Raw genomic sequence first — 27,988 nt, 5'->3', positions numbered from 1 at the left:
TGGTTCTTACCATTATTGTTATTATGGTTATAATGTACTCCCCGATGTTTTACATAAACTGCCCTGAGCCTTATGGGAGGGTGATATAGAAATATAACAAACAAATAAATAAATATAATAAAAGGTCTAGCTGTAGTGTCTGATTTCTGTTGCCCTGCTGCTCGTGCATGCTGTGTAGTCCTGGGGGTGATGGTCACATCTAGGAGAACCTGCCTCTGTATATAAACATGATCACAGCTAGACAATACAACTGAAATTAGGATCAACTTGCTAGTAGAAATGGAAATAAATCAAACTAAACAGAACTCTTTGCAGGACAGGAATGGGCAGAGAAAAGCAAAGGATGAGTCAGTTGATCTGCAAATTAAAACCGCAGAGAAGGTAAAGCTCCAGTAGAATTCAATTTAGTTAAGTTAATACAAAACACAGAAGCTAAGAGAAAATAATTTCAGTGATTCAGTTTCATGTTGGGTTTTTGGTTTGAAATAACATATACTGCAGATATTTGTTTGTTTATTACATTTTTATGCTGCCCTCCCTTGCAGCTCAGAGTGGTTCACAGGGAACAAGAAAACCAATTAGGCATATACAATGTGAATTCAGTAACTGCATTAATCAACAACAACAGTAACATCAGTAGCATTGAACATTGAATACTTGATTTTCCACTGTTTGACTATTAACATTTCCATCATAACCCTGAAGATTGGTCAGATCAGAAGGGAAGTCCTGGAGGGACCAATAGATGTCACTGGCAGTCTTCAAGCAAAGGTTGGATACACACTTTTCTTGGATGCTTTAGGATGCTTTGGGCTGATCCTGCATTGAGCAGGGGGTTGGACTAGATGGCCTGTATGGCCCCTTCCAACTCTATGATTCTGTGATTCTATGTTGTTGGTTTCACTGACCTCAGCCAAATGCTTGGTGGAAGAGGTCCATTTTTCAGGTCCAGAAGAACTGTGCTAGCTTTAAAGGTAAAGGTAAAGGTACCCCCTGTGCAAGCACCGAGTCATGTCTGACCCTTGGGGTGACGCCCTCTAGCGTTTTCATGGCAGACTCAATACGGGGTGGTTTGCCAGTGCCTTCCCCAGTCATTACCGCTTACCCCCCAGCAAGCTGGGTACTCATTTTACCGACCTCGGAAGGATGGAAGGCTGAGTCAACCTTGAGCCGGCTGCTGGGATCAAACTCCCAACCTCATGGGCAGACAGCTCCAGACAGCATATCACTGCCTTACCACTCTGTGCCACAAGAGGCTCATTTATCGGGGCCCATATCTCCTTTTTGGGATCTCAATCCACCAAGTAGGGGCCAGGACAGAATGACCTGGCCTTGGTTGAGGCCCAGTGTATTTCCTTAGGGCAGGGGTAGTCAAACTGCAGCCCTCCAGATGTCCATGGACTACAATTCCCATGAGTGAATGCTGGCAGGGGCACGTGGGAATTGTAGTCCATGGACATCTGGAGGGCCCCAGTTTGACTACCCCTGCCTGGGCCCAGATTACATATGGCATTGAAGGTGGTTACCAAGACCTTAAGCTTCTTCTGGGATTCAATTGGTAAACACTGCAGCTGTTGGGAGTATGGCAAGATGTGAGCCTTCCACGGTGTTCCCATGAGAACCCTGGTCACTACATTCTGGACCAGTTGTAGTTTCTGGATTGGGGTTATGGGTAGGCCTGTGTAGAGCATGTTGTAGAAATCCAGTCTAGAGGTGAGCGTTGCACGGATCAATGTGGCCAGGTGTTCCGGGCCCAACTAGGGCACTAGTAGTTTGGCTTGGTGCAGGTGGTAGGTCGCCAGCTGTGCTACTCTTGTGATCTGTGTCTTCATAGAGAGGGAGGCATCTAGGATCATACCCAGGTTCCTGGTGGAGTGAGCCACTGACAGGTGCATCCCATCGAGGTTGGGCAATCGCAGTTCCTCACTTGGACCCTCACTTGGACCTCCATCTTTGAAAGCTGAGCTTCAGGCAACTCTGCTTGAGCCATCTTGTCACTGCTTCCAGACATCTGGCTAAAGATTCTGGGCATGAATCTCTGCAGCCATCCATCAGGAGGAATTGCTGGGTCTCATCTGCATATTGATGGCACCCAAGCCCGAACCTCCATACCAGCTGGGCCATAGGGAATGTAAAGATGTTGAATAAGATTGGAAAGAGGATCAAAATTTTAGATTTTGTTTTAAATTTTGAGATCTGCTCAATACACCAGCATCCATCACTGCATGTACAGGAAGAAAAATTGATCAGCATTGCTAGTGGAGAGAAAGTTGAAAACAAGCTGCTCCCCAGGAGGCTTCTGGTATCAGGAGGCCTTTGTGGAGGGTTGAGATATTCATGGAGTAATTAACACAGCAATGGTGTACAACCCAGTTAAAGAGGAGACAAAGATTTATGTAGGAACTAACATACTTGATAGAGGAGGAGAGACAAAGATAGGTTTCTCACTATATCATTAGCTGAGAGACAGAGAGTAAGACCAAGTGTGAAACTTCTGAGAAGGAGGAAATTGCCCTAAAACCAGCAATCTGGAGATAGGCAATGACACTTAAGAGAAGAGAAGGTGCTGACCTAAATTTTCTATCTAGTTGTCTTCTCGCTGCCCCCTTCAGGGTCTTCTTCTTTTCTTCTTTGTACACGAGACATTAGTTTCCAACAGGAAGCTTCTATGGGGTAGTTCACATTAAGCTAATTACCCTTCTAGTAGGCAATCATCACTCAAATTTGGAAAATACCAGACAGTTACTGAAACCGGCCATTTACAGTCCCAGCAGCAAAATTTCTTGCTATAGGTTGTAAAACCCATTGTTTGATAGTGAATTCAGGCTCAGGATAAAAATTATATAATTTTAAACTTACCAAACGATTTTATAGCTTTTATACTAAACAGAGTCTGCTATATTTTTCTAACATTGTAAGCTAAATCTTTGATGTCGAATGTAATGACTTGCGGGTCTTTGACTGTATAATAAATAAACAAAGAAGCTTCCATGGGGCATATGTAACAATATTAAACCACAAATTTTATTTTAAAATTAAATGGGGGTGGGGAAATGAATTGTTCTAAGAAGTATAATGCCAATATTTAAAAGTGGGGACATCCGAGACTTGTGGGTGAAGAATGCTACTTCCCTTTCTTGCTCCAATGGTCATTTGCCAGCCAATCTGTCCACATGCAGTGCCGCTGCTTCTACCTACCCATTTCCCAGGGCAGCAGCAACTGATTTTGTGTTGGGGGGAGCATCCAGTTCCACTTCGGCCTTTGCACTCATAGTTCACAGAGGCAGGGGATGGAGGTAGAGGCTTCTATTCCTCGTTGGCCACCTTCAAGATGGGGGGACATCAGTAGGGCAGCGGCAAAGGCTTCACCTCCTGCCTACCCACTTGCAGTGGCAGCAATGAGGGCTTTCTGTCCTCCTTGCTCAGCTGCCCTCTTGCCTGAGTGGCTGGAGCATGAGTGGCTCCTGTTCTTCCTCTCCTACCTGGCAAAGGCTTACTCTCGCTCTTGACCTTCTACCAGACTGGATCAGGTCAAGTGGGGGTGGCCCCACTCCCCCTTCCACTCACTTCCAGTCTTCAGGAATGCTCCTGTTCAATGTGTGTGCAAGCACAGACAATGTATTCTCTTTGGGGAATTGAAATCCCCCCTCCTATTAGGTTTTTTTCTCATTTATATACAAGCCCATGGGTCCCCCTAGTCTGCAGAAGAATACCTCCTATCTAAACCTGGCCCCATTCTCTGGGTTTATCAGTCTGCATGGGAGCCATGTTTAGAAATAGATAAAGGATGATATTGAACTTGGGTTGATCAAACAAAATGTATGTGAGTAATTCGTATGTATGTTGGTTATATGAATAACTATCTGCTCTTTTTTTACGTACCCGGTGGTGATGCCCTGTTGTTTAAAATTACTGCTTTAATGTATAATATGGCAATTATATATTATCTTTAAACCGCCCGTGGCGCCACGGGTGCCACGGACTAAATAAATGGTTAAGGGGTCTTGAGGTGGGATTTGTCCGTGATGAGGAAGGGTCTGGATTGGACCCTTCCTCACGACAGACAATCGGAGGGACCAATCCGATTGGTCCCTCCGATTCCCAGCCCCAGCAACTGCGAGCCGCGCTGTGCGCGGCTCGCAGTTACTCCCGGCCTGACGCCCGAGGGAGCCCCCGGCAGTCGCGCAAAGCGCAGCTGCCGGGGGCTCCCTGCCTGGTGGCCTGACGCGGCCGAAAGAACGCCGCCCAGACCAGCCACCACCCATCAGACCGACGCCGCTGAAAGACCGACGCCGCAGAAAGACCCCCACCCACAGTAAGTGCCTAGCGCCCGCTGCATTTAACTGCAGCGGGCTTGATTACTAGTACTATAATAAAAGGCCTAATGACCTTTTGGACCTCACAATGACCTATTGAGCCTCAAAATTTAAGGGCCAGTGAATGCTCCTGCCTGTGTCATCCTGCCATCTGAGTGGCTGCTTGCCCAATTGCTGACTGCCCAATCAGTTTGCATCTTCCGCCCCTAACCATCATGTCGAACAACCTCAGACCGCTGACTGAGCTGGTGGGTGCCTCGTGAGTGAGCTGCCAGGGTTGCATGGGGCCCGTCAGCTTGGGCTGGTCTAATCTATTTTCCTCTCTCAGGGCTCTCCCACCTCAGTTCTGCAAGCACAAACCAGGTCTGAGGGGCCATTGGGGCTCCCAAGCTATTCTAACAAAGATGTCAGCAAGTTTTGTGAATATGTTAACAGATATTCCCTGCACGTTTCCTGATAAAATATGGACTTCTCATAATCCCCACTCTCTGTACTTCTGGCCCTTCACACCTCCTTGAACTTGCTGGAGTCTAATTTTTTCATGTCTCCTACACAGAAGGTCTGCCCAGCAAAGAGCCACCAAAAGAAGTGGCTTCTACGGAATAAAAATGGCCTGTCCTCAACATCCCCCTAAGAAGCTTGAAGGGGCTTTTAAAACCCTGGAAGCTGGTCTCAGTGAGGCTCCCTGCAACAGACAGTGACCAAAGCCAATGAGTATTCTCATTTGCCAGCACACCACCACAACACCCACATTCAACCCCATGCCCTTACAGACGGGACAACCTTACTCATACCCTTACTCTTCCCATCACCAAGCTTTAGCCCCTATTGTATTCCTCGATACAACGGGCTTTGCCCCTAGTATATTATATTTGTCTTGTATCTTCATTTATCATGTCTTATATGTTTTAGTTAGGTTTATGTTGACCTTTTGTAAATAAAAGTATTTTTAAAAATCATAGAATCATAAAGTTGGAAGAAGGCCATATAGTCCAACCCACTGCTCAATGTAGAATCAGCCTAAAGCATCCAGGGAAAGTATCTGTCCCACCACTGCATGAAGACTGCCAGTGAGGGAGAGCTCATCACCTCCTTAGGCAGTTAATTCTACTGCTGAACTACTCTGACTGTGAACAGTTTTTCCTGATATCTACCGCCAACATTATTCTCCAAGTAATTTAAACCCATTATTGCAGGTCATATCCTCTGCTGGCAACAAGAAGTTTTCCCTGTCCTCCTCTAAGTGACAACCTTTTGGATATTTAAAGGCAGCATTCATGTCCCCTCTCAACCTCCTCTTCTCTAGGCTGAACAATAGCTATGGCTACACTTCAGCCTCTCCTCATAAGGCTTGATCCCCAGGCCCCAGATCATTCTCATCACTCTCCTCTAAATCCTCTCTGGGCTCCCAACTTCTTAAACCTTCAGAACAATGCAATACACTTTAAAAAGTAAGTTTAAATAAAACTTTTCTGTTATTCATCCATAGCTGAAAAGGTCCAGCCTCCAAAAATAGTTGAATTTTTAGAGCCACAGATCAAAAGGCATTTTCAAATTCTGATAACTCCTGGATGAAACTTTGTGCTGGAGACAGCAACCATTTTTGTTATTGGTTAATAACTTCTAACTAGAGACCATGGACACAGATGGGAAGGACGCCAGGAAAATTTTCAAGCGCTGCTCATAGGAAGAGAAAAGAACTAGTGTCACATAAAAAATAAGCATCAGATATTTGGTTGACACCCGCCATTGACTGTCATTTTCTATAAACACAATATGACTGTCTCTATAGTGAAATCCTTTGTATTGGAAAAGAGGGTTAGAAGCTGAATCTGAAACCTGAAGTGACCATGATGGACTACGGTACGACTGCATTTCCTTCATAGCACAGGACTAATTAGCTTTTAGAGCTGAGTTGTATCCTGGCAACCAATCAGCACATTTTCTAGATATTGCTCCAAAAGGATTTAGAAGTAAAATGAATCATACCAATGAAGGGCAAGCCCATTTGGCTACCACAGGTGGTGTTGACATTACCAGAGCTTTGATAGAGGGGGAGCTGATTTGGTCCCTTTCCCGGAGGTGGAAGGTCCCTGCCTGCATTCCTAGAAAAGGATGGTGACTCTGTCTTCATTGCTAGTTGGATGGGTGTGAGAGGAACTCATTCAGACTCTCCTTAGGATTCTCACCACCAGTTTGAGAAACGCCGCATTACTACTACAAAATCTGGTAACTTTGTGGAACAATTGGATAAATCCCTAGGGGACAGGTCTAATAACTGAACAGATAATTACAAATCTTCTACTGAAAAAATAATACTGGTTACTGATGGAGGGGGAGGAGTGCTTGCCTCCAGTCCAAAATGTACCAGTCGGCATGTTATATGGATAGAACCCCCCCCCCAATGAATCCTGCGGTGGAAGGAGGCTGGAAGGAGGGGTAGTCAAACTGCGACCCTCCAGATGTCCATAGACTACAATTCCCATGAGCCCCTGCCAGTATTTGCCATGCATTTCTTCTCAAAGAAAAAGATGGTTTGTGAAAGAATGCAGTGCTTTCTATAAAGAGACTTTGAGTTTGGATCCTCTAGCTCAGGGGTAGTCAAAATGTGGCCCTCCAGATGTCCATGGACTACAATTCCCATGAGCCCCTGCCAATTCTTATGGCCATGTCATAAATCTCTCTGACACAGAGCTAGGGGTTGGAAACCCAACTTTTCTCGGAGAGGGTGGAAAAGGGTGCTCCATAATTATAGACTGCAGGAAAAGCGAGTAACTGGGGCTTGCTTCGAGGACTTGTTCTGAGCCAGCAGCCTGCCCTTCAAACCGGGGGGCAAGCCCAGTCTTCCCAGTAGGCAGCCCTCAGGGAGTGGTCCCCCTTCTCCCCTTTACCTTTGCAGATTGCTAATAGAGGAAGGCGCCTCCGGGTCAGGGATTCTAGTAGCATTTGACCCCGCACCCGATCTCTTTTCCGACGAACTGGTGTGACTTCCGACCCGTGCCCACGAAGGGAACCGGCCGGCTCCCCCCCCCCCCCGGCATACCGACCGGAATTGCGGACCTTGCCGCCCTCTGCGTTCTCCCACCCGCCAAGGCTCACAGGGACGCAGGATACCCGAGGCTTGCGGGCGGCAGAAAAAGCCCCTTCTGGGCAGCGGCATCCGCGAGGCTCCCCGGAGGCGAAAGGGAAGGGAGGCGGAGCCCTCTGGTTGCTCCCCCCACACACTCTCTCCCGCTCCGCCAGGGGAGCCGCCCCGTTTCCCTCCACGTGGCCGCCGCCGCCGCCTTCGATTCCGCACAAAGGCTGCTGCGAACTGTTGTCTTCTTGCGCCCCCCACTGCCCGGGAGCCGCAGAGATGAAAGGGCCCCGCCGTCCCGCCCGCCCTCGCTGTCTACGGGCTCCCGACCCGCTGGCACCGACGACGACCACGCCGAAAGGGGGGTCTTTCCCCCGGCGCTCTTTCTCCGCGCCCCGCCTGGAAACCTCCGGCAACCTGCGGCGGGAAGAGGCAGGAGGCGACGGGGCGGAGGCGCCCCCGCGGAGATCAGGTAGCGCGTTCCGGACGCCAGGGGGGACCTTGGAGGTGCCGGACATGGCCGGGAGGCGACGGGGGTTCTCGGGTGGGGGTCCCGAAGATTCTGCAATTCAAGATGCCCCTCCTTGTCAGGAGGAACGGGGAGGGGGGCTTGTCTGGAGCTTTTTAGGGGCTGCTAATCCAGCCCCAAAGGAAGCTAGACGGCGGCCTCTGCCAGCGGCGCTCAAGGCCCCTTTGATTTCCACGGCTGCTCCCTTTGTTCTCCCGGGGCCGGACCAGACTCTCTCGGGACTCCCCGGCGGTTCCGCTTCGCCTCGTGCCTGCCCCGTCGGCTCTCCACGGCACCAGCTGGGCCCTCGGCCGCGATCTCTTCCCGCGCTCTTCGCCTCCTCTCTCGCTGGCTCCGAAAAAGGGTGACGTCTCACTCCCAGCCGGGAGCGCTGCCGTCCACAAGGGTGCCTCGGCCGGGCGAAAAGGCCGCGTCGCTGGCCCGCGCTTAGATCTTCGGCCGGCCTCCTGCCCCGCGTCGTCAGGAAAGGAATACGCGCGGCGGCGGCGGGGCGCTGGTGGCCGAAGAGCCCCGTTCAGGGTTAAGCGGCTGCCTTTGAGGTCTCCGGGGAAGCGGCTGCTTTACGAATCCGCTTCGAGCTATAGAGGAAAGGCCGAAAACAAAGCAACCCCTTGATGGTTGGGGGCTCCCAAGATTTGCGATTTGAGCCTTCGCCAACGCAGAGGAGGGGGGGAGGGGAGGGGAGGGGAGGATTTCCGCTCGAATGTCCAAAGTCGAAGGAGGTTCTAGTCCTCTTGAGCCAGCCGGCGTAGAGCGCCAGGGACGCAGCGGTGTGCCGATTGACAAGGAGTTAAGGGCGGACGGGCAGTTGTAGGGTGGGGGCCCTGATCCTTTCCCTCTCACCCGTTCCTTCAACTCCGTTTAGCCAAATTCTCCAGCATAGCGAGTTTGGAAACGGAGTTGAAGGAACGGGTGAGAGGGAAAGGATCAGGGCCCCCACCCTACAACTTGCCTTCAGCAGGATCAGCTCCTTTAGGGTCTTTGGGGCCTTTTACGCCTCGGTGTGCTTTCTGTGACAAGGGGAATGAATGGTCTCCGTCTTTCAGGCTCCCAGGACTGATACACCGAGTCGGCTGTGGGTTCGCAGGCGTCTGTCAAAAGAGGTGCTGGGTGCCTTGATTCCAAAGGCAGAAGGAAGGGCCCTTCCCTTGAAATGAGTGAGGTGGGAAGAAGCCCTGAACTTTGACCAGTATTATTTGAGGCTTCAGCGGCTTCAGGGAGGGAAGGGACCCGAGTACATGGATGGGTTTCGTTTTATGGGATGGAAATAAAATCTCCCCCACGCACCCCCCCCCCAACCACCACCGCTGTTAATTTTCACTTATTTAACCAGAGTTCCTTTAGAGAGAAAAAAATTACAACCTTGTGTGTGTGTGCTTGCTTTTTAAAACTCTCATGGCCAATTTTAATAATTCTTTTATTGTTTTACTGTTGGTAATTAGGGTAATTTATTAAACAAACCTCGAAAACTAATTGTGTATGACGGTTCCATTTTACATGAGAGGCGTTTATTCGAAGCTGGCTCATTCCTCCTTCTAGCTGACTTCTGTTTTTGTGTGTTCGGATTAAATAGGAGCTCCCTCCTCCAGGTCCCGGGGGAAAGGGAGCAAGAAGTTAGGAAAATCTTTGCACGGGTTGTAGCTGCTATAGAGTTCCAAGACTGGATCTAAATTGAAATTTAACTTCCACTTTCTCTTTCAGAAAGCCATCGCTGAGACTCATATAACAGAACTAATAATGTTTATTAATTTATGAATCAGGCTTACAAACTGGAGGCCTCTGGTAACCTTCCCAGAGTTGAATCAGACAAGAACACAGAAGTTCGCAAAACCTCTGAAGTTTTACACCTTTAATATAATGACTTCAGGTGAGAATTGTCGGAGATATGCTTGACCTATCTTTCCAGGGGTTCTGTGGTGAGGGTTTAGCCTAGGGGAGCCTCAGGTTCCCTCGCTGCCACAATCCAAGACATATGACCTACTCCTTGCCCCCTAAAGGGGTTTGTGTGTGGGTGGGGGTGAGAGAGAGAGAGAGAGAGAGAGAATTTTTTCTCCCCCTGAGCCATAGGACCTGCAGGTAAGCGGTTGAAAAACATACCAGGAAAAAGCGATTGTGGACATGTGGACATCGGAGCTTGAGTGTACCGGGTTGATTGGCGGACTGGATTCTGGCATCTTTAGAATTATCCCTCAACAAGAAACTCCGTCTGCAGAAGATCACCTTCCTGGTTTATCCCATCATGATTAAGCTACCTTCTCCTTCTAAAGTTCCATTGGATTTATTATGGAAGAAAATTTCTTTCTTTCTTTCTTTCTTTCTTTCTTTCTTTCTTTCTTTCTTTCTTTCGCTCTCTCTCTCTCACACGCACACACAGGTCGCCTTTCTAGGACTTTATTTTGGTGGCCTCCCTGTTTCTCAGTTGTTGTTTTTCACTTCAGACCACTACTCTCGCTCCCCTCTCCCCAATCCCACAACACAGAATCAGCCACATGTAAATTCTCGGGAGTATGAGCAACCCATACTCAATGCCTGGATTTGCCACATTAATCTATTCGGGGCATTAGAAAAAAGAACGGGAGTCTCCCACACCTTAACAAAGCCAGCAGTTGCTCCTGACGTCTTTCTTCCCCGGGGACTGCAAGGTGTTGGGGGGGGCATACCCCCCCCGAAAAACACACACACACAGTGAAGTGATGTTGGAAGTGCAGACCCCCCTGCGCTTTCGTGGCCTGTGCCTCGCGCTCTTTCTGCCTTGCCTCTCCTTTGGAGGCTGGGGTCCCATGAGGGTCCCACTCCCCGAATGGGTGGGGGTCACTCAGCGTGGTGAGGAAGTCCCGTCTTCATCGGACTGCAAGCTTCCCTCCAAGCCTTGCTCAGTCTCAACCCGTGGGAAATATAAATTGGGCAAGGCCAGGGGAATCAATGGGAACTGGGTGGCTGCTTTTGCACAGGACAACCTCCTGAGGGATCGAGTCCTCTGAGAGTCCCGCTGTCGGAAGGCAAGAGGCCCAAGCAGCGGCCTAGTCGGGCACAGCCGGATCCCAGACCAGGACGGGCAACCCCTGAGCCACGCACCGGTGTGCCTGCCCTTAGGCTAGCCACCTGGATGGGCGCGGCAGGCACACGGGCCGCCCTACTGACCTCCAACCCTGTACCTTTCCCGAAATACAGGCGCCTTTAAGCAGGATATACTCAGTGTGGGTCGCGATTCGGAATCGGGCCACTTCTCTCTGTCTTTAAGATAAAGGGAAGGCCGGAGTGTTTTGATCCGGATCTAAGTGTGGAATCTACTCCCTGCTACAGTCCCCACACCACAGACACACCCAGGCTGAGCCCGTGGGTGCTTGTGTCGCTTCAGTGTGTGCCCGTGTGTAGAGGGGGGTGTGTGTGTGCTTCTGTGTTTCCTCGTCCCCCAGTCTCGAAGCACCCGCGGTAACACGAGAGCGCAGCTGCCCAGACCCGGTCCATTTCACGCCCGTTGCGCCCAGGAGACCTCCCAAGCAGGTCGGGCAATTCGCCGGTTCCCAGGGAAGGGCTCGGCCAGGATGCAGGAAGGCACAAGCCGGGGCAGCCGCGAGCACTGCCGTCCGGCCACTTCTTCGCACTAGAACCGGAAAGCAAGGGGGTCGGATTGGAGGAGCCCCGGAACAAAAGTCGCACCCTGCTTTTTATTAGAAGCAGCCAAAATATCGCTAAGCAGCAGGCCCGTTGGAGATGCAAACAAACAAACAAAAACACCGACGTTTCAGGAGACGAGCTTGTCTGGCACATTTAGGCGCCAGCTTTTTTCTCTATATTTCCAGCTTTCTTTCTTTCTTTCTTTCTTTCTTTCTTTCTTTCTTTCTTTCTTTCTTTCTTTCTTTCTTTCTTTCTTTCTTTCTTTCTTTCTTTCTTTCTTTCTTTCTTTCTTTCTTTCTTTCTTTCTTCGCTCGCCCCCGGGCGCACTCCGCTTCCTACGGGTTTCCCGGGTGTGCCCAGGAAGCTGCTCGTGCCCATAGGAAAGAGAGGCGCGCCACTGAGCATGTGCAGCAGGGTCGAGGGGCCGCCTGGTCCCGGCAGGAGCCAGTGGGCAGCGGCGTCCGTCGCTTCAGCGGTGCAGCCGCGGGCGCCTGCGAGAGGGAAGGCGCGGCGAGGAAGGCTTTCCCTGCGGCAGATCCCCTCGGCCGACCATAACCCAAAGAGGCGCGCGGCCCTTGCATCCGCCGTCACTGGCTGGAGAGGAGCTCAGGAGTTGGGAGGGTGGCGGTGAGTCCCCCCGATTCTGATCCGGCCCCAGTCGGCGTCGCTTAGTTTCGTCCTTGGGGCGCGCCACCAGCCAGCGCCCTGCCTGTGATGAGTTTAGGCGCCCACGACAAAAGGAAGAAGTGGGGAAGAGTCCACGGGGATGGGGGAAGCCTGGCAAAAGCGCATGAAGTTGACCCTGGGGGTGAGGGCGGGGGGGGGGGGATCACCAGCAGCCACAGGGGGTTGTTCAACAGAGGGATCTGAAGGAGGGGCGAGCTGGCATGGGCAGGAGGGGCCTTTAGACTACTCAGAAAGCCCGTTGCTGGTCGAAATCCAGGCACATTATCAAAGCAGCTGGGGAGGGCAGGGGTTTTGTTCACTCTCCCAACGCTGGCAGGATCCCTGGCCAAGCTGCTTGCTCTTCGGAGCTCTTTCTGGAGCAGTCAAGAGATGCCCTTGGGCCAGAGCAGAGACCCCGTCCTGGTGAGTTGAAGCGGTACACACCAAAATACAGCTGGGAAGAAAACAACTTCTATTGCTCCAAGGGGACTTGTTTCCTGCTGCGGGGAGAACCTCTTCCAGTGGAAAATCGACGCCATCAGAAAACCACCCCTGCTGGTCTCCAGGGACCCTGAATCCTGGATCATAGGCTCAGTTACCAAACGTTAAAGGCAGCGAAGAGGAAGTCATTTTTATAAAAAAATAAAATAAAATCATATATGAATTTCTATATAACTGACATGTTAACACGGCTATGTTTGCTTTGCACAAATCCTCAGTGATTTCACAACTCCCTCTGGCAATATCACCACAATCTACTCTGAGGACTGCCTCGCTGTTTGAGATTTATGGGTCTCGGGTAGCCAGTCAAATCCTAACATAAAATGAAGTTTTAAAAAAATCAAGGCAAGCTGCGGTTGCTGTTGCGCTCCTGTGATTGGGTGGGAACTGGAGAGGTGGACATCTAGAATCTAGGCAATCAGGTGGTCCCTGGCATCCTTTGGATACCACAGGTTAAGGGACTCCACAAAAAGCTGATCTTGCCAGCCTTGTAAAAATGAACCTAAAGTGAAGGTAAAATTAAAAAAGGGGGGGGGAGGGCCTAAGCTCAGCAATTGTGGGAAATCTTTGGTCAGTAATTGCTGTGTCTAAACCCCTTCAGCTCCAGGAAATTCAGGTCTGACTATCTGAATTTGGATGAAATCAAATTGATGAAGTCTGGGGAAAAGATTATGCAGCTACCCTGGAGTGGTCTCCACAAGGATGCATAGAAGAACTATAGATAATTCAGCTGGATACTTTACAAAACAGAAACAAAGTCACATTATTTCACTGGCCACATTTGAAGGGTATAATAGAGAGTTGGACTGGCCCTGAGAAGGCCATGGTTCAAGGCCCTATTTGATGTGCAGTTTATTGGAGACTTTGGCTCAACTATTCTGCCTTAGCCTAATCTAATTTACAGTGTTGTTGTAAGGATCTGGAAGAACCATATAGGCAGCCCTGACCTCCTTGGAGTAAGAATGGCTCTTACAGAGCCAGAGAGCCTTGAGCGACAGGCTGCTCCAAGGAATATGATTGTGTAGCATCAGTTGAGCACAGAAAGACTTTTGAACTGAATACTGAGGAGAATTCAGCTCTGACTGAGAGCATTTTAATACACATGGAGTACTGGGGAGGCTGGCTAGGAAGAGTGGGCAGTTAGACAGAGACCCCCATTCAGGCCAAGAAAAGGGGACAGATCTTCTAGAGAGACAATAATTTCTCTATCCAATTACAGGGAGAGAACTCTGAAGAGTGGAGAGATTGCTGGTCTTGTATGGTTAGAGACTGCCTTTTAAAACCAGAAGGGTTTCAAAATGAATGTGTTTAGACAGAGGCTAGAGTCTGTTAATACTTAAAGAAAGTATACTGGTGTGTTGTGTTACCCTGGCAAGAGCCCCCGTTATAGAAGGCAGTCTTTGAGAAGGCACCTCCATATGTCTGACACATATTGGGCACTGTGCAGACTGGTGTACATAGGAATCAGATGAACAGCCGCTTTATATGGAAAGTCATTGAATTCATTTCTTGATCAAGGAGTTCAGACTGGACTTCATCTTGTCTAAAATTGCTAGAAGATGAAAAATTCCTTTTGCCTCCATTTCTTTAGGCTATTCCAACAGCCTTAAGCTAAATGGGCAGTTAAATTGACCATTGCCCCTCCCAGACAGAACCATCAGACAGTCTAGAGAAGGGAGTGGCTAACCATACTTTCTTTTGTTCACTACATGTCCTGTCTTCTCACCCCAAGCTGTCTATCGTTCAGTATATCAACATTCCCTCTTGACCAGAATCAAACATATTTTCTCTTTCTTTCTCTTCCTTCTCAGAACTTGCCCAACTGACTTAGCTAAAATGAGCACATTATGAAAAGTAACCCTTCCAGTCATGGTCCCCCGAATGCTAATGCTAATATCACATCAGGAACTAACTGGAATCTCTTTTGTTTGTCTATCCAGTCTTGTCTCCTTACCTCAAGCTGTTTATTTTGTCTAGCAGAATCTCCCTTGCATTAACAATCCATTTTGTGTTATCCTGGAACCTTTCCTGGTTTGATAATATGGGCCATTAAATGGATTTAGGCAGAGAATTGATAACCACATTCCCTGGATTCCAAGCCACGGATACATTTAATCTCTTCGGAATATGTTCAACCAAGGTCATGTTCGATCTGATCCTAAACCTCCCACTCCAGTTACCTCATGTGCCAACTCACCTATCAGATTTGCCTATAACTGCATCATGCAGTAATACTCTGCAGGCCCATCTGTGGGCTGGCCCAGCAATTTCAAACCCCTTAACTGTCAGAGCCAGGGCTCTCTCTCTCTCAATATGGTGTGATCTCTCTACACCTGGCATCCCTTTCCAGACATGTTGCTAGTCTCATGTCTTTGCTTTCCTGAACTCATCCTTCTCCAGTATATATTTATTTCCATGTTTAGCTAACTTCCCCCCCCCTGTAGAACTTAGTGTGTGTGTGTGTGTGTTTTTCTGTCTGTGTTACTTAACAAAATACAAAGCAGGTCTGCTTATTTCAAGGTTTCCTATTTCAAGGGAATCCAGGAACTGGATTCCCATATACACAGGTAAAAGATTTTGGCTATCCTAAGCTAACTAAGCTAACTAAGCTAACTTCCCCCACTAATATTAATAAGCAGTCTGGGTAACAGAAGGAACATGTGTCTATCTTCCTCTAGGAATGTCATCTGCATATTCCTCCCCAGGTTCGGCATTCTAGCTCCACATTATAGTCTATGGGAAAGCAGCTCTAGAGATTTTCAGTTCAATGAAACCATAATGTACATAAAAGTAGCAAATTGGAGAAATGTCAGGCCTCCAAACTAGGGCTATGGTAAAACAGGCCACTCAGGCATCTAGAATCATAGAGTTGGAAGGTACCTCATCTAGTCCAACCCCCTGCACTATGCGGGACACTCACATCCCTATTGCTCATCTACTGTAACCTGCCACCCCCTTAAGCCTTCACAGAATCAGCCTCTCTGTCAGATGGCTATCCAGCCTCTGCTTAAAAATTTTCAAAGATGGAGAACCCACCACCTCCCGAGAAAGCCTGTTCCACTGAGAAACCGCTCTGGTTCTGGTCTGTCCCTCTGGGGCAAGAGAGAACAACTCTGCTCCATCCTCTATATCAGTGGTCCCCAACCTTTTTCGGGCTGATGACCAGGGGGGGGGGAGAGGGAGGCCCAGGGACCAGGGGGAGGGAGGCCCGGGTGCCGGCACGCCAGAACCCCGCCTCCCCCCCCCCCACAGCGCAGCGTTCACTGCGCCGGGAGTGCGGCAGTTCCGCGCCTCTCCCCCACACAACATGCCGAGTGCACCACGCTGCAGGGGGGAGGGAAGCACACCCACTGGTGTGCCCATGCCTCCCTCACCCCCACTGTGGCCCTGTACCGAGGGCTTCATGGCCTGGTACCAGTCTGTGGCCCGCGGGTTGGGGATCACTGCTTTACATAGCACCCTTTTAAATACTTGAAGATGATTATCAAATCCCCTCTCAGTCATCTCCTCTCCAGGCTAAACAGACCAAGCTCCCCCAACCTTTCCTCATATGTCTTGGTCTCCAAACCTGTTACCATCTCTGTTGCCCTCCTCTGGACATGCTCCTGTTTATCTACATCCCTCTTCAATTGAGGTGCCCAAAACTGAACACGTGAGGCCAAACCAGAGCAGAGTAAAACCTCCCATGATCTGGACACGATACTCCGTTCGATACAGCCCAAAATCCCATTTGCCTTTTTAGCCACTGAGTCACACTGCTGTCTCATGTTCAATTTATGGTTTACTAAGACTCCTAGATCCTTTTCGCACATGCTACTGCCAAGACAAGTCTCCCCCATCTTATATTGGTATATTTGGTTTTTCCTACCTCAATGCAGAACTTTACATTTGTCCCTATTGAATTTCATTTTATTCAGTTTAGCCCACTTCTCGAGCCTATCAAGATCATCCTGTATTCTGATTCTGTCTTCTGTTGTGTTTGCTACCCTCCCAGTTTAGTATCGTCTGCAAATGTAATAAGTACCCCCTCAAATCCCTCATCCAAATAATCTATAAATATGTTGAACAACACAGGCCCCAGGACGGCTTCCTGGGGAATACCACTTGTCACTCTTCTCCTGTTCTGGCAGTGTTCTCTGTGTGTGTGTGTGTAAGTGTGTTTGCATGCACTCAGTTGAACAAGCTGGTCTTGGTTCTAATTTCTGGATTCTGCAGATGACTTCATCACTCCAGTTTTACTCCACATAACACCCACTGAAATCTGTCAGCCCCACTACAGGGGCTGAAGTCACACTTTTTTTTCTTGTTTTCTGGACACAAGACTTTCTATTTTTGTCTGTGCCAGAGGGCACATATAGATGTTAAAAAGCATGGGAGAGAGTATCCCCCCCCTGCAGCACTCCACAAGGGAGTTGATAGGGGCAAGACAGCTCTTCCCTCACCGCTACCCTCTATGTCCAGTTCTGGAGAAAGGAGATCAGCCACTGCAAGGCTGTCCCCCAAATCCCAGTCCTGGCAAGGTGGTAGACTAACAGCTCATGTCAACCATGTCAAACGTAGCCAAAAGATCTAATAATGCAAGGATAGCCAAACTGCCCCTGTCCAGCTGGCTCTGGAGATCATCCAACAAGGTGACCAGTGTGGTCTCCACTCCATGGCCAGAATGGAAGTCTGAATATTTGCAGTCATTGATTATAGAAAGGGAAAGTACATGTAGAGCAGCCGGTGATGTAACAATTACTGAGGAAATGGAAAATAAAATAAGCAATGAAGTTGCCAGATGGGTGTTACACAACACATTTGGGACTCTTGTTTCCCAGGTTCTTTCATTCCAGTAGTTCATGCTCCTTAAATGTTGCCATTCTAAATCTTCTTCCCCTATCAACTTCAAGTTCTCTTCTCTTGTTTCACCGCCAATCAAACAGATAAACTAACTCTACAACAAAGGATAAAAAAAAATTTCTTTCTTTTTTTAATGCTCATCAGACTCCTCACATACCACCTGATGGGAAATCCCAAGTCTTCAGTTTCCAGAAAGTTCCCTGGGAATTCATTAATTATTTATAATCCTGGTGCCTCTGGAAAAGCTCTTTTGATCTGCTGGCTACCTCATGCTAACATTCAACTGAATCCTCCACGTGTTACTGAGTTTATGCTAGATGGGGAAGGGGGGAAAACTAAAATAATTTGCAGAAGATGATTTTGTCAAAGTTTGAATGTTAAAGAGTGAGTTAAACATTTACCTCACAAAGATGAAAATTGTGTACACAAATTCCTGGGAATGAAGCTTTATTTCATGACAAGCGATATACCCAATTTAACAACAACAACAACAACAAACCCCATTATGAGTTTGTACCCAGGCTCTGTCAGAGACTGCTAGATCACATTATAACAACAGTTATAAATAAAGGTTTTTTTGTGTTACTGGAGCTGTATGAATTGCTCTAGATTTTTATTGGCATTGAACTCTGTTTTGTTGTTGTTGTTGTTATTTGCATTAATGTTTACTGTCTTTGTCTATTGTTTAAGGTACTTTAAGGGAATGTTGTATGAAAAGGGGGCAAGTTTTTATAATTAAGAAAATGATAACAAAATCTTGTATTAGCATTTTTTTAAACTTACATGAGCCCAAGGCAAGCTTTGTCGCCCTGTCACAACAGTATTCAATAAGTGGAAATCTGCAGGCCCAAAGACATCATTTACCTACTACTGCGTCTTTCCAAAGTAATTTCATGTAATTTATCTTTAATCTACTTTTGTCCTCCTAGGTACCACCTAACTATTTCATAGTCACCAAGAAAAATTATCCTTGAAGAAGTAGGAAGAAGGAAACATCACCAAGGAATAAATGATTGGCTCCCCAGCTTCTGAATTAGTGAACTCTGATGACTCACCAAAGCTCTGGGTGGAATGAATGTGCCAGTGGACTTCTGTCTGACTTTTCTACTGTGGACTTATGTGATTATCCCCACGGGGCAGCAATCTTTACAAATTAAAAAGCCAAAATACCAACATTCAGAGCAAGAGCTCAACAGAGTGCCTTTATGAGAAATACAAGTATTTGCATTACTGAAAATATACAGTTTAACATTACTGATAACTGATATGTTCATTAATAATTACAACATTTCCTCAGCCCAGATACTGGTTGATACAAATTCTTTATTAGGAAGTGTCCACCAAGCATCACGGTAAGTAATAAATAAACACAGGAGCACTTACATGATTGTTTTACTGTACTGGCATAAATGTGTACATGGTTTGCACTTGGATTACTTGCTCCTGTTCATCTCAATCATTTCCCTTCCTGTAAAGCATCTCTAAGAAACTCTTTAGTGCCATAAAAATTTTGCCCAACATTCCTTTCACCAATTGGCCACTCTAACATCTCGCCTTCCCCTTAACTTCCCTTCCTTGACTTAAAAGGTTCATTTTTCTTTTTTAAAACAACCATAAGGTTGTCATTTGGAGGAGGGCAGGATGCTGTTCCCATTGGCTGCAGAGGAAAGGACATGCAGTAATGGGTCTAAACTACAACGATATAGGCTAGATATCAGGACAAAAAATTCACAGTCAGAGTAGTTCAGCAGTGGAATAGGCTGCCTAAGGAGGTGGTGAGCTCCCCCTCACTGGCAGTCTTCAAGCAAAGGTTGGATACATACTTTTCTTGGATGCCTTGGGATGCTTTGGGCTGATCCTGCATTGAGCAGGGGGTTGGACTAGATGGCCTGTATGGCCCCTTCCAACTCTATGATTCTATGATTCTATATTTAGTTATGTACTGAACTACATTTTGCTCTAGAGACAGATTTCTCACCCTATATTAACGTGTTTAACCCTAAATGTAGGCTTTTGTAACTGTGCATGCAAGAGGATCTGGGAGGGAAAGGTTGAAAAGAATTCTCCCACTTGTGTACACTTGGCAGTTGGGCTCTTTAGTCAGTGCTTGCTTTTTGTTTTGTTTTATATGTGACCTCCCTTTTCCCCTCTCTTACCTAGGCATGGAGCTGTAGCAAGTTAACCTTTCTGAACTTAATCTGTTCACAGTAAGCTAAATGTACCTACATAAATATGTCATATAAGATGTGAGATTGTTGGAAGTAAGATTTCTTTCTCTTACCATTGGAGGTAGATCATTTTTATAATTTATTTGAACAGCATTTCTCCCTTGACTGAGAAACATAGAGGATTGAAGATAAAGGTTCTGTGCTTCCAAGGCAATTTTTTTTTACATTTAACCCAGTTTTTATGGGCTTAGAGTTTATCAGAATCTTAAATTAAGCTAAATGTTTTAAAAGAACTTAAATCTTTGATTAGCTGATCCTCATTCTTGAGCATTAAATTTTTCCCATTGTTCTTTTCCAAATTGCTGTGATAAGGATGGCTGAATCAAGCAGATATTTGGAGATTACAAAATTGACTGCTGAGAACTATAGACGCTGGTTTAAAAGATTTCATATACTCCTTGAAGCAAAAGAGACTGCTGGAATCCTGAGGACTAAAAACCAAAAGAGAAAGGCAAGGAATTAGACAGATAACCAGAAATGGATATATTTATTTTATTTATTTTATTTATTTATTTAGATTTATATACCGCCCTCCCCGAAGGCTCATATATATATATGAACTGAGGCCAGGTTTTGAACATTTATTATTTATTTATTGTAGTAAGATGCTGCCCTTCCCTGGAGACTCAGGGCAGCTCACAAAAGTTAAAATACAATAAAATACAATACAGATCATATAAAATTTAAAATACAAGTATAATTATTTTAAAATAAATGTCACCAATCTGCTCCGTTCATCTCCTATTTCCAGGAAATGGGGGAAAACAAGTTATAAAATACAATATTTGATCATTATAAATGGGTGAGTTCAGTCAGGGAGGCCAACGAAATTTAGATGTAATCTTCAGTCTTTAGCCATAGGCATGCAGCTCTGTCTTGAAAGCCCTGTGGAACTATTTGAGGTCCTGCAGAGCTCTGATTTTATTAGGCTGAGCTTTCCACAGGCTGGGGCCTAGGCTGAAAAGAACAGTTTTATTTCTTTAGGGCTGGGGATCCTAAATAGATTTTGGTCACTTTACAGTCACTTTACTCTAGGGCAGTGGTCCCCAACCCCTGGTCCGGGGACCAGTACTAGTCCATGGATGACTCAGTACTGGGCCGCAGCTCCTCCTTGTCCTTCACCCCAGCTGCTGCCTCAGGGGCTGCCCTGCTACTCTGCCACCGGCTCATCTTTGTTGCTCTCCAGCGGCTACCATGGCTGGGGCTCCCCCTCGGCATGGCACTACACAGCTGCTGCTGGCAGCGCCGCCCAGGGGGCGGTGGGTACTCAGGGTTACTGGCAGGAAAGCAAGTGGAGCAGGGGCTCAGGCGGCAACAGCGATGTCCATCGGCAAAAGACTACCCCCCCCCAGGCCTCAGTAAAATTGTCACGCATTGACCAGTACCCAGTGATAAAAGGTTTGGGGACCACTGCTCTAGGGGACATAATGAGAGAGGCAGTACCATGGGTAGACCAAGACTGTTTAGGACTTTGAATAACCAAGACTTGAACTGATCTGGTCTTTAATCTGGAGCCAATGCAGCTGGGAATGCACTAATTGTATACATGCTCTCCATTGGATCCCAATTAGGACTCATGCTGCTGCATTTGGACCAGTTGAAGTTTATGGAGCATCTTCAAAGGCAGCCCTGCATAGAGTGAGTTAGAATCTAGCTGGGAGGTGTCTGTTGTGTGGATCATTGTGGCTAAGTTGAATGCTGACAGGTAAGGTGCTAGTTGACATGCCTGGTGAAAATGGTAAAATGCCTGGCAGGCAATGTTTGTGACCTGGAACTCCATAAAGAATGAGGCATCTAGGATCACACTCAGGCCTGTGACAGTTGACAAGGTTGTTAACTGGACATTGTCAAGAACCAGGAGTAGCACCAATTCACTTGGGGCAGGGCAACCAAGCCAGAGGTTCTCTGTATTAGCTGGATTCAACTCCAGTCAACTGTACTTGAGCCAGTCCATCACAGCCTCCAAGCATTTTGCCAAGGAATCTGGGGGTGAAGAAAGATGAACGCCCATCAACAGGCATATCTGGGTATCATGAGCATATTCATGACATCCAAGCCTGAAACTCTGGACCAGGGGTAGTCAAACTGTGGCCCTCCAGATGTCCATGGACATCTGGAGAGCTATAGTTTGACTACCCCTGCTCTGGACTAATATAGATATTAAACAACATCAGAGTAGGTATAGCTTCCTAAAGAACCTCTCATATTAGGACATGCCACTGGGAGGTTTTCTCTCTTTGCATCACCCTCTGTCCTCGCCCTTAGAGAAAGAATTGCAGCCCTTGAAAGGTGGCACCCTGAATCCCCATGGATCATTCACACTTTGATAAAAACCTTTGCACTCTTGCTGTAACACAGTGCAATTAGATTAGTTTTGAGCACAGCAGTGCTCAAGAAGTTGTAGGTCAAACATCTAGAGATAAAGACAGCACTTTTTCACAGGGGGAATCCAGGAAAATCTGTACATGGAGCAGCCAGAAGGTTTTATAAACCCCAAATAGCCAAACTGAATCTGCAGACTGCAGGAGGGGCTGTTCAAACTAAAATAACATTTAAACATCTGTAACTTGCACTGTTCTTTAAAGTAATTTTAAACTTGATGTTTTCTTATGTTTTGGGAAACGGTACTGCTGTCTGGAATCATTTTTTAAAAAAATTTCTAGGGCTTGTGCCTTAATATATTTTTTTTTACTTGCTGTATATTTTAATGCTTATATTTCACATTTGTTGGTGGTTGCCATTATGAAAGTACGCAGAGCACCTTGAATGTACAAAGGCAGAACACATATCTTTAATAAAATTAATAAATCACCTTTGAATATCTGTAAAAGTATTCAATAATAGAAATTATTCACAGTCACATCTTTCTTCTCTCAAAGGTAGGCATGTGCTGCAAACCCCTTCTGAACACACATCAAGGGTGGCCCTCTGTGGCAGGGATAGTTGCCCATCCCTTTCTAGACCTCTGGTAGATTTGGTTTGCCCTCCCATAGCACTTCCCCAAGAAGCCAAAGGGAAGAAAACAAAATTTTCCATAAGATTTCAGACATATATTCAACTCTGTCGAACGTTACACTAGTATTCTTGCAGAAAACTGTTCTGGAAGATGTATAAACAAAGTCCACATACTCTTCTCCAACCCACATAATTTCCTGAGGAAATCTTCAGGTGAGCACAGCTGATATATGGGCGTCTAGCCCACAGCAGAGTGTTTGTATATGTGTCAGAGAGAAAGGAGGGGGTGAATGTGTCTATGGAAAAGGAAGTAAAGCCAGTACATACCGACACCCTTGCAATTCCTGGCTGCAGTAATTGCCTGAGGGAAATTTTACCAGCTGGTCTAGATTACAGTATAGAAGATATAAGCTTTAATTTGTTAGCGTCTGAGCTGGTGTGGAATTGGCCACAGCAGCAAAATATCTCAGCTCTTAAACTGCCTTTGCTTCTCACAATAACCAGGCACCAAACGTAGCAATGTGGGCAATACCATTTCAGAGCCGATCTGAAAGTATTCCCATTTGGGTGTGGCAACAAAACTTTTCTTTCAGAGAGATATCAATACATATCCACCACTATGCTAATCTACCATCTCTACTCTTTAAAATAACTCCAAATTCTAAATAAAATTAAAATAACTTTGCAAACAGTCCTGTAACTCCAGTTGTTATAAAATTTACTGCAAGAGCCCATAGAAAAATTTCCCCAAAAACCTTACAAAGGCTGACTACAGCCTGGCTTAGACAAAGTGTCCTGTGATGAAATGTCTGCCAAGAATAAACTGCCTCACAAACAGGCTTCTGCTGAAAACAAGTGATTTTAGTTAGGACAACTGGGAATGGGATGTGTTTCATCAAAAGGTAGGAATATCAAACTCTGTTCTGGTGATCTTGAAGGCCAGATGTCTCAGTGGGGCCATCATGTTCCACTTCATGCCCCCTCTGACCAATCTGTTCAGCACCAGCTTCACATTCCATCCTGCCTCATCTTTGGCATAGACTGACTTCCATCCTTGCAGGTGAGTTCTGCACTTACCAAAATTACAGTGATGTGTTATGTTTTCTCATTGGTTGCAACAAAATATACTAGTACCATTTTTGGACTCTTTCAATATTATACATATACATATACATATACATATACATATACATATACATATACATATACATATACATATACATATACATATACATATACATATACATATACATATACATATACATATACATATACATATACATATACGAGCCTCTTGTGGCACAGAGTGGTAAGGCAGCAGACATGCAGTCTGAAAGCTCTGCCCATGAGGCTGGGAGTTCAATCCCAGCGGCCAGCTCAAGGTCGACTCAGCCTTCCACCCTTCCGAGGTCGGTAAAATGAGTACCCAGCTTGCTGCGGGGGGGGGGGGGGGTAAACGGTAATGACTGGGGAAAGCACTGGCAAACCACCCCGTATTGAGTCTGCCATGAAAACACTAGAGGGCATCACCCCAAGGGTCAGACATGACTCGGTGCTTGCATGACCTTTACCTTTTTATACACACACAAATGTATTATTTATTTATTATTTAGATTTGTTTCCTGCTGCTATCAGAAACCATCTCATGTTAGGTTACAGACATTAAAAACCCACGTAAAAAGTAAAACAATATTAAAACCCACAATAACCATCAGCAAGCTAAAAACCCTGACCTCCCACCCAGTACTTCAGGGGTATGGGGGCCTGCTATGTGGATGTAGCTAAATATGGAGGGGGCACTAGATTTTCCTTGCTCTGATCTCAATCAAAGATCTGGCAGAAGAGCTCGGCCTTGCAGACCTTGCAGAAACTAGAAAGTATGGGTCATCCAACATGTTCCAGTGAGAACCCTAGCAGCTTCATTTTGTACCAGCTGCAATTTCTGGTCAAGGACAAAGGAAGGCCTGCATAGAGCGAGTTACAGAAATCAATCCTGGAGGTGACAGTTGTATGGATCACTGCAGCTAGGTGTTCTGAGGACAGGTAGGGTGCTAGTGAAGATGGAAAAATGGAAAAATGCTCGGTGGGCTACTTTCATGACCTGTGCCTCCATTGAAAGGAAGGTACTGAGGATCATGACCAAATTCCTGGCAAAGGGTGAGATGGTAAGCTGCCAGGCTAATCTGCTGCCTTCCTGATCTGCCCTCTTCCTCCCCAGCCACAGGATCCCTGTCTTGAAGGGGTTGAGTCTCAGGTGAGCCATCCAGCTATGGCTTCCAAATATCTGGCAAATGTTTCTGGAGGAGTTCATGCAGCTGTTCATTAGGAGATAGAGCTGCATACTGATGACAGCCCAGCCCCAAATTCTGGACCAGCTGTGCCAGAGAGCACATGAAGATGTTGAAGAGCTTGGGAGAGAGAACCGCCCCCTGTAGAACTCTTCCCCCACTGCAGCCTCTGTGTCCGGTTTTGAAGGAAAGAGACCAGCCACTAAGGGCTATCTCATGAATCCCAGTCCCAGTGAGGTGGTGATTGACCACATCAAGCTAGGAGCTTGTGATTGACCATATCAAACATGGCTAACAGATCTAATATAATAATAGCTGAATCGCCCTTATCCAGCTAACACTGGAAGTCATCCATTAGGGCAACTAACACCATCTCCACCCTGTGGCCAAGATGGAACCCCGACTGGTATGGATTGAGTGTCAAAGCTTCCTCCAAGAACACCGGGAGCTGATGTGCAGAGGCCATGTCAACCACCTTGCCCAGAAATATGTGTGTTTTGGGCAAGGTGGTTGAAAAGGTCTTTGCATATCAGCTCCTGCTATTCTGGGAGGAAGCTTTGATGGTGTGTGTGTGTGTGTGTGTGTACATGCATGTGCATACACACACGTGTGTGTATACACACAGACAGACAGACAGACAGACAGACAGACAGACAGACACGCACACACATGCAAACCTCACTAGTTAAAGAGGAACAATCTGAGTTCATCATTTCCATAAGTTGCTATTTTTGGATATACATGAACTATATGGGGAGTCCCCCCACCCCTGCAACATGAAATCGGTTGTTCTGTAAGCCATGATTCTGCTTGATGGTTTTGCTGGACTTTTTAACGAGCAGGGGAAATTCTGGTAGTGTAACTTGTCTGGAGCCAGGAAATTAAACTCATTCTCTTTCTAGTCCCTCCTTATGTGTCACACCTTTATTACTGTGGTGACAGCTTGATGGCTCTACTGAAAGCTCCCTTCCTTTAGAAAGCCCTGTCTCACCTTCTGTTTCATTCAGCCTATAAATGTGGATGGATGTTGCAGGAGTGATGTGAAACCTTTCAGCTACCTTCTTACTCGCCCATCAGAGCGCTGTAACTCCTGCATTGGCTGGAGTTCTTGTAACAGGAAGAAGTGAGTCTCTTGGAGCAAACTTCAAAGTCTTTTTGGGCTAAGACTTCTCCTGAAACAGCCCTAAGCTCCCAGAGGTGTGTGGGGGGGGGGGCAACCAGGGTTGCCTTGTGGAGCTACTCTACTTTTAACAACAATGTAACAGTCAGAAATCTAGCATGTAAAGCTTCATCTGACTTTGAAAGCTTCACCTATTGAACTGTTCTGTGCCATGTAGAAGAGTCTTTCTAGTGTTGAGTGCTTCCACTATCTAGCGCAACAGAGTGCATGTCAGTAGCATTTTAGCTGTGCTCTGCCAGACTTAAAGAAAAACAAGGGAGAGATTGAGCCACACTTGCCATAAACTCGTCTGAAATTTGTGCATGGATATGGAATGTGTCTCCTATTAATGCTGTCTATTACTCCTTTCATCCAGAGCAATGGGTTGGACTAGACTGTGGGAAACCTGTATTCATATTCCCCCTTTCGCCATGAACACAGGAAGCTGCCTTATATGAATCAGACCATTGGTCCGTCCAGGTCAGGACTTGTCTACTCAGACTGGAGGAGGCTCTCCAGGGACAGGCAGAGGACTTTCCCATCACTCACAACCTGATCCATTAAGCTGGAGACACCAGGGACTGAACCATCAACTGAGACCTTCAACAAGCAAAGCAAATACTCGGTCCCCCTATCTGGTAAACTTGCTAGGATCAAGCCCTGAATCAAATGGAGTGGAGGTGAACAAAGTTGTTAGACTTTTGGGGTCCCCATTGGGGAGAAAAATAAATGCATAAATTAAAAGAAACACCTCTTGGATTGCCTCTACCAGTGTCCCCAACTCATTGAGGTGAGGTTTGTTTTTCTTTGCTTTTCACAGTGCAATCCTAAAAACTTATTTCCATGTAGACCAGTTTAAATCTACTTAATCCTATAAGGGAGGCACTACTTCCTCAACCTCCTTTCCTATTCCAAAATCAAAACACATGTGATAAACGATGACCCTCCGGGTTTAAAACAAGACAGAAGCAGGCTGCAGTTATCCGATAAAGATTCACACACACACACACACACTCCCGCCCGCCCCAATGGTACAAAGTGCCCGGAATATGGAGATGACACATCCCTGCCCGGAGGTCTTACAGTCTGCAAGGGAGACGCGAGGTTTGGAGGGAAAGGAGGGTAAATGAGCGGCGGCGATGGGACACGGGTGCACAGAAATCTCTCCTCTCCTGCAAAGAGGATAAAATGCCGCCCAAATGACCTTTTATGGCCGCCTGTAATTGATTTTTGAGAGGCCTTTTGCACTGTTAAAGACACGCTCGGCTATCTGAACTGCTAGGGAGTTCCCTTCAAAGGGGACCCACCAAAGCGGAGTTAAAAGTTTCTACCGCGACGAAGTTAAACATTAGGGGGTGGGGGGAAGCTCCCCGATCGGTAGGGTCAGATCTGTTTTGGCTGCCTGTCCCTGGTTTAAATTACCACTGCAGTGAAAGGCGAGTTTACCAACCTGGTGGTTCTGAGCGCCTACCGCGAAGAGGGAGAAGTCTCGACCGGAGCGCCTAAAAGCTTTTTCTTTGCATTACGTGAATTTATTACTTGGAAACTAAATATTTGTTCAAAGAGCCTCGGGAGGTGTTCGAGTACATAGGCGAGCCCTCCTCCCTCGCCCCTCAAAGGAGTGGGAAAGCGCTTAGATCCGCTTTTCTCAAGGGATAGGTAGCCCCACGAGCCACCCATAGTCTGTCTGAAATCCTTTCATAAACAACACAATTTGAGCCCAAAGGCACCTTTAAGACCAACGAAGATTTATTCAAGGCGGGAGCTTTCGTGCGCAAGCGCTCTTCCTCAGACAATGGTCACAAACAAG

The 27,988-nt window shown here is 46.8% G+C and overlaps 1 long non-coding RNA gene across 1 annotated transcript; it reads left to right on the top strand.

Annotated features, from left to right (window-relative positions):
* The first annotated feature begins 7,438 nt into the window (after positions 1–7,438).
* LOC143820357 (uncharacterized) lies at positions 7,439–21,809 on the top strand. Its single transcript, XR_013225316.1, has 3 exons — positions 7,439–7,864; positions 9,682–9,788; positions 18,478–21,809. It is a non-coding gene; the product is annotated as an uncharacterized LOC143820357 (long non-coding RNA).
* Positions 21,810–27,988: the final 6,179 nt, after the last annotated feature.

The sequence above is a fragment of the Paroedura picta genome, chromosome 11, assembly GCF_049243985.1.
Source record: "Paroedura picta isolate Pp20150507F chromosome 11, Ppicta_v3.0, whole genome shotgun sequence".
Lineage (NCBI taxonomy): Eukaryota > Metazoa > Chordata > Lepidosauria > Squamata > Gekkonidae > Paroedura > Paroedura picta.
Note: the sequence above shows the minus strand (reverse complement) of the source record. Positions and strands in the feature narration are given on the sequence as shown.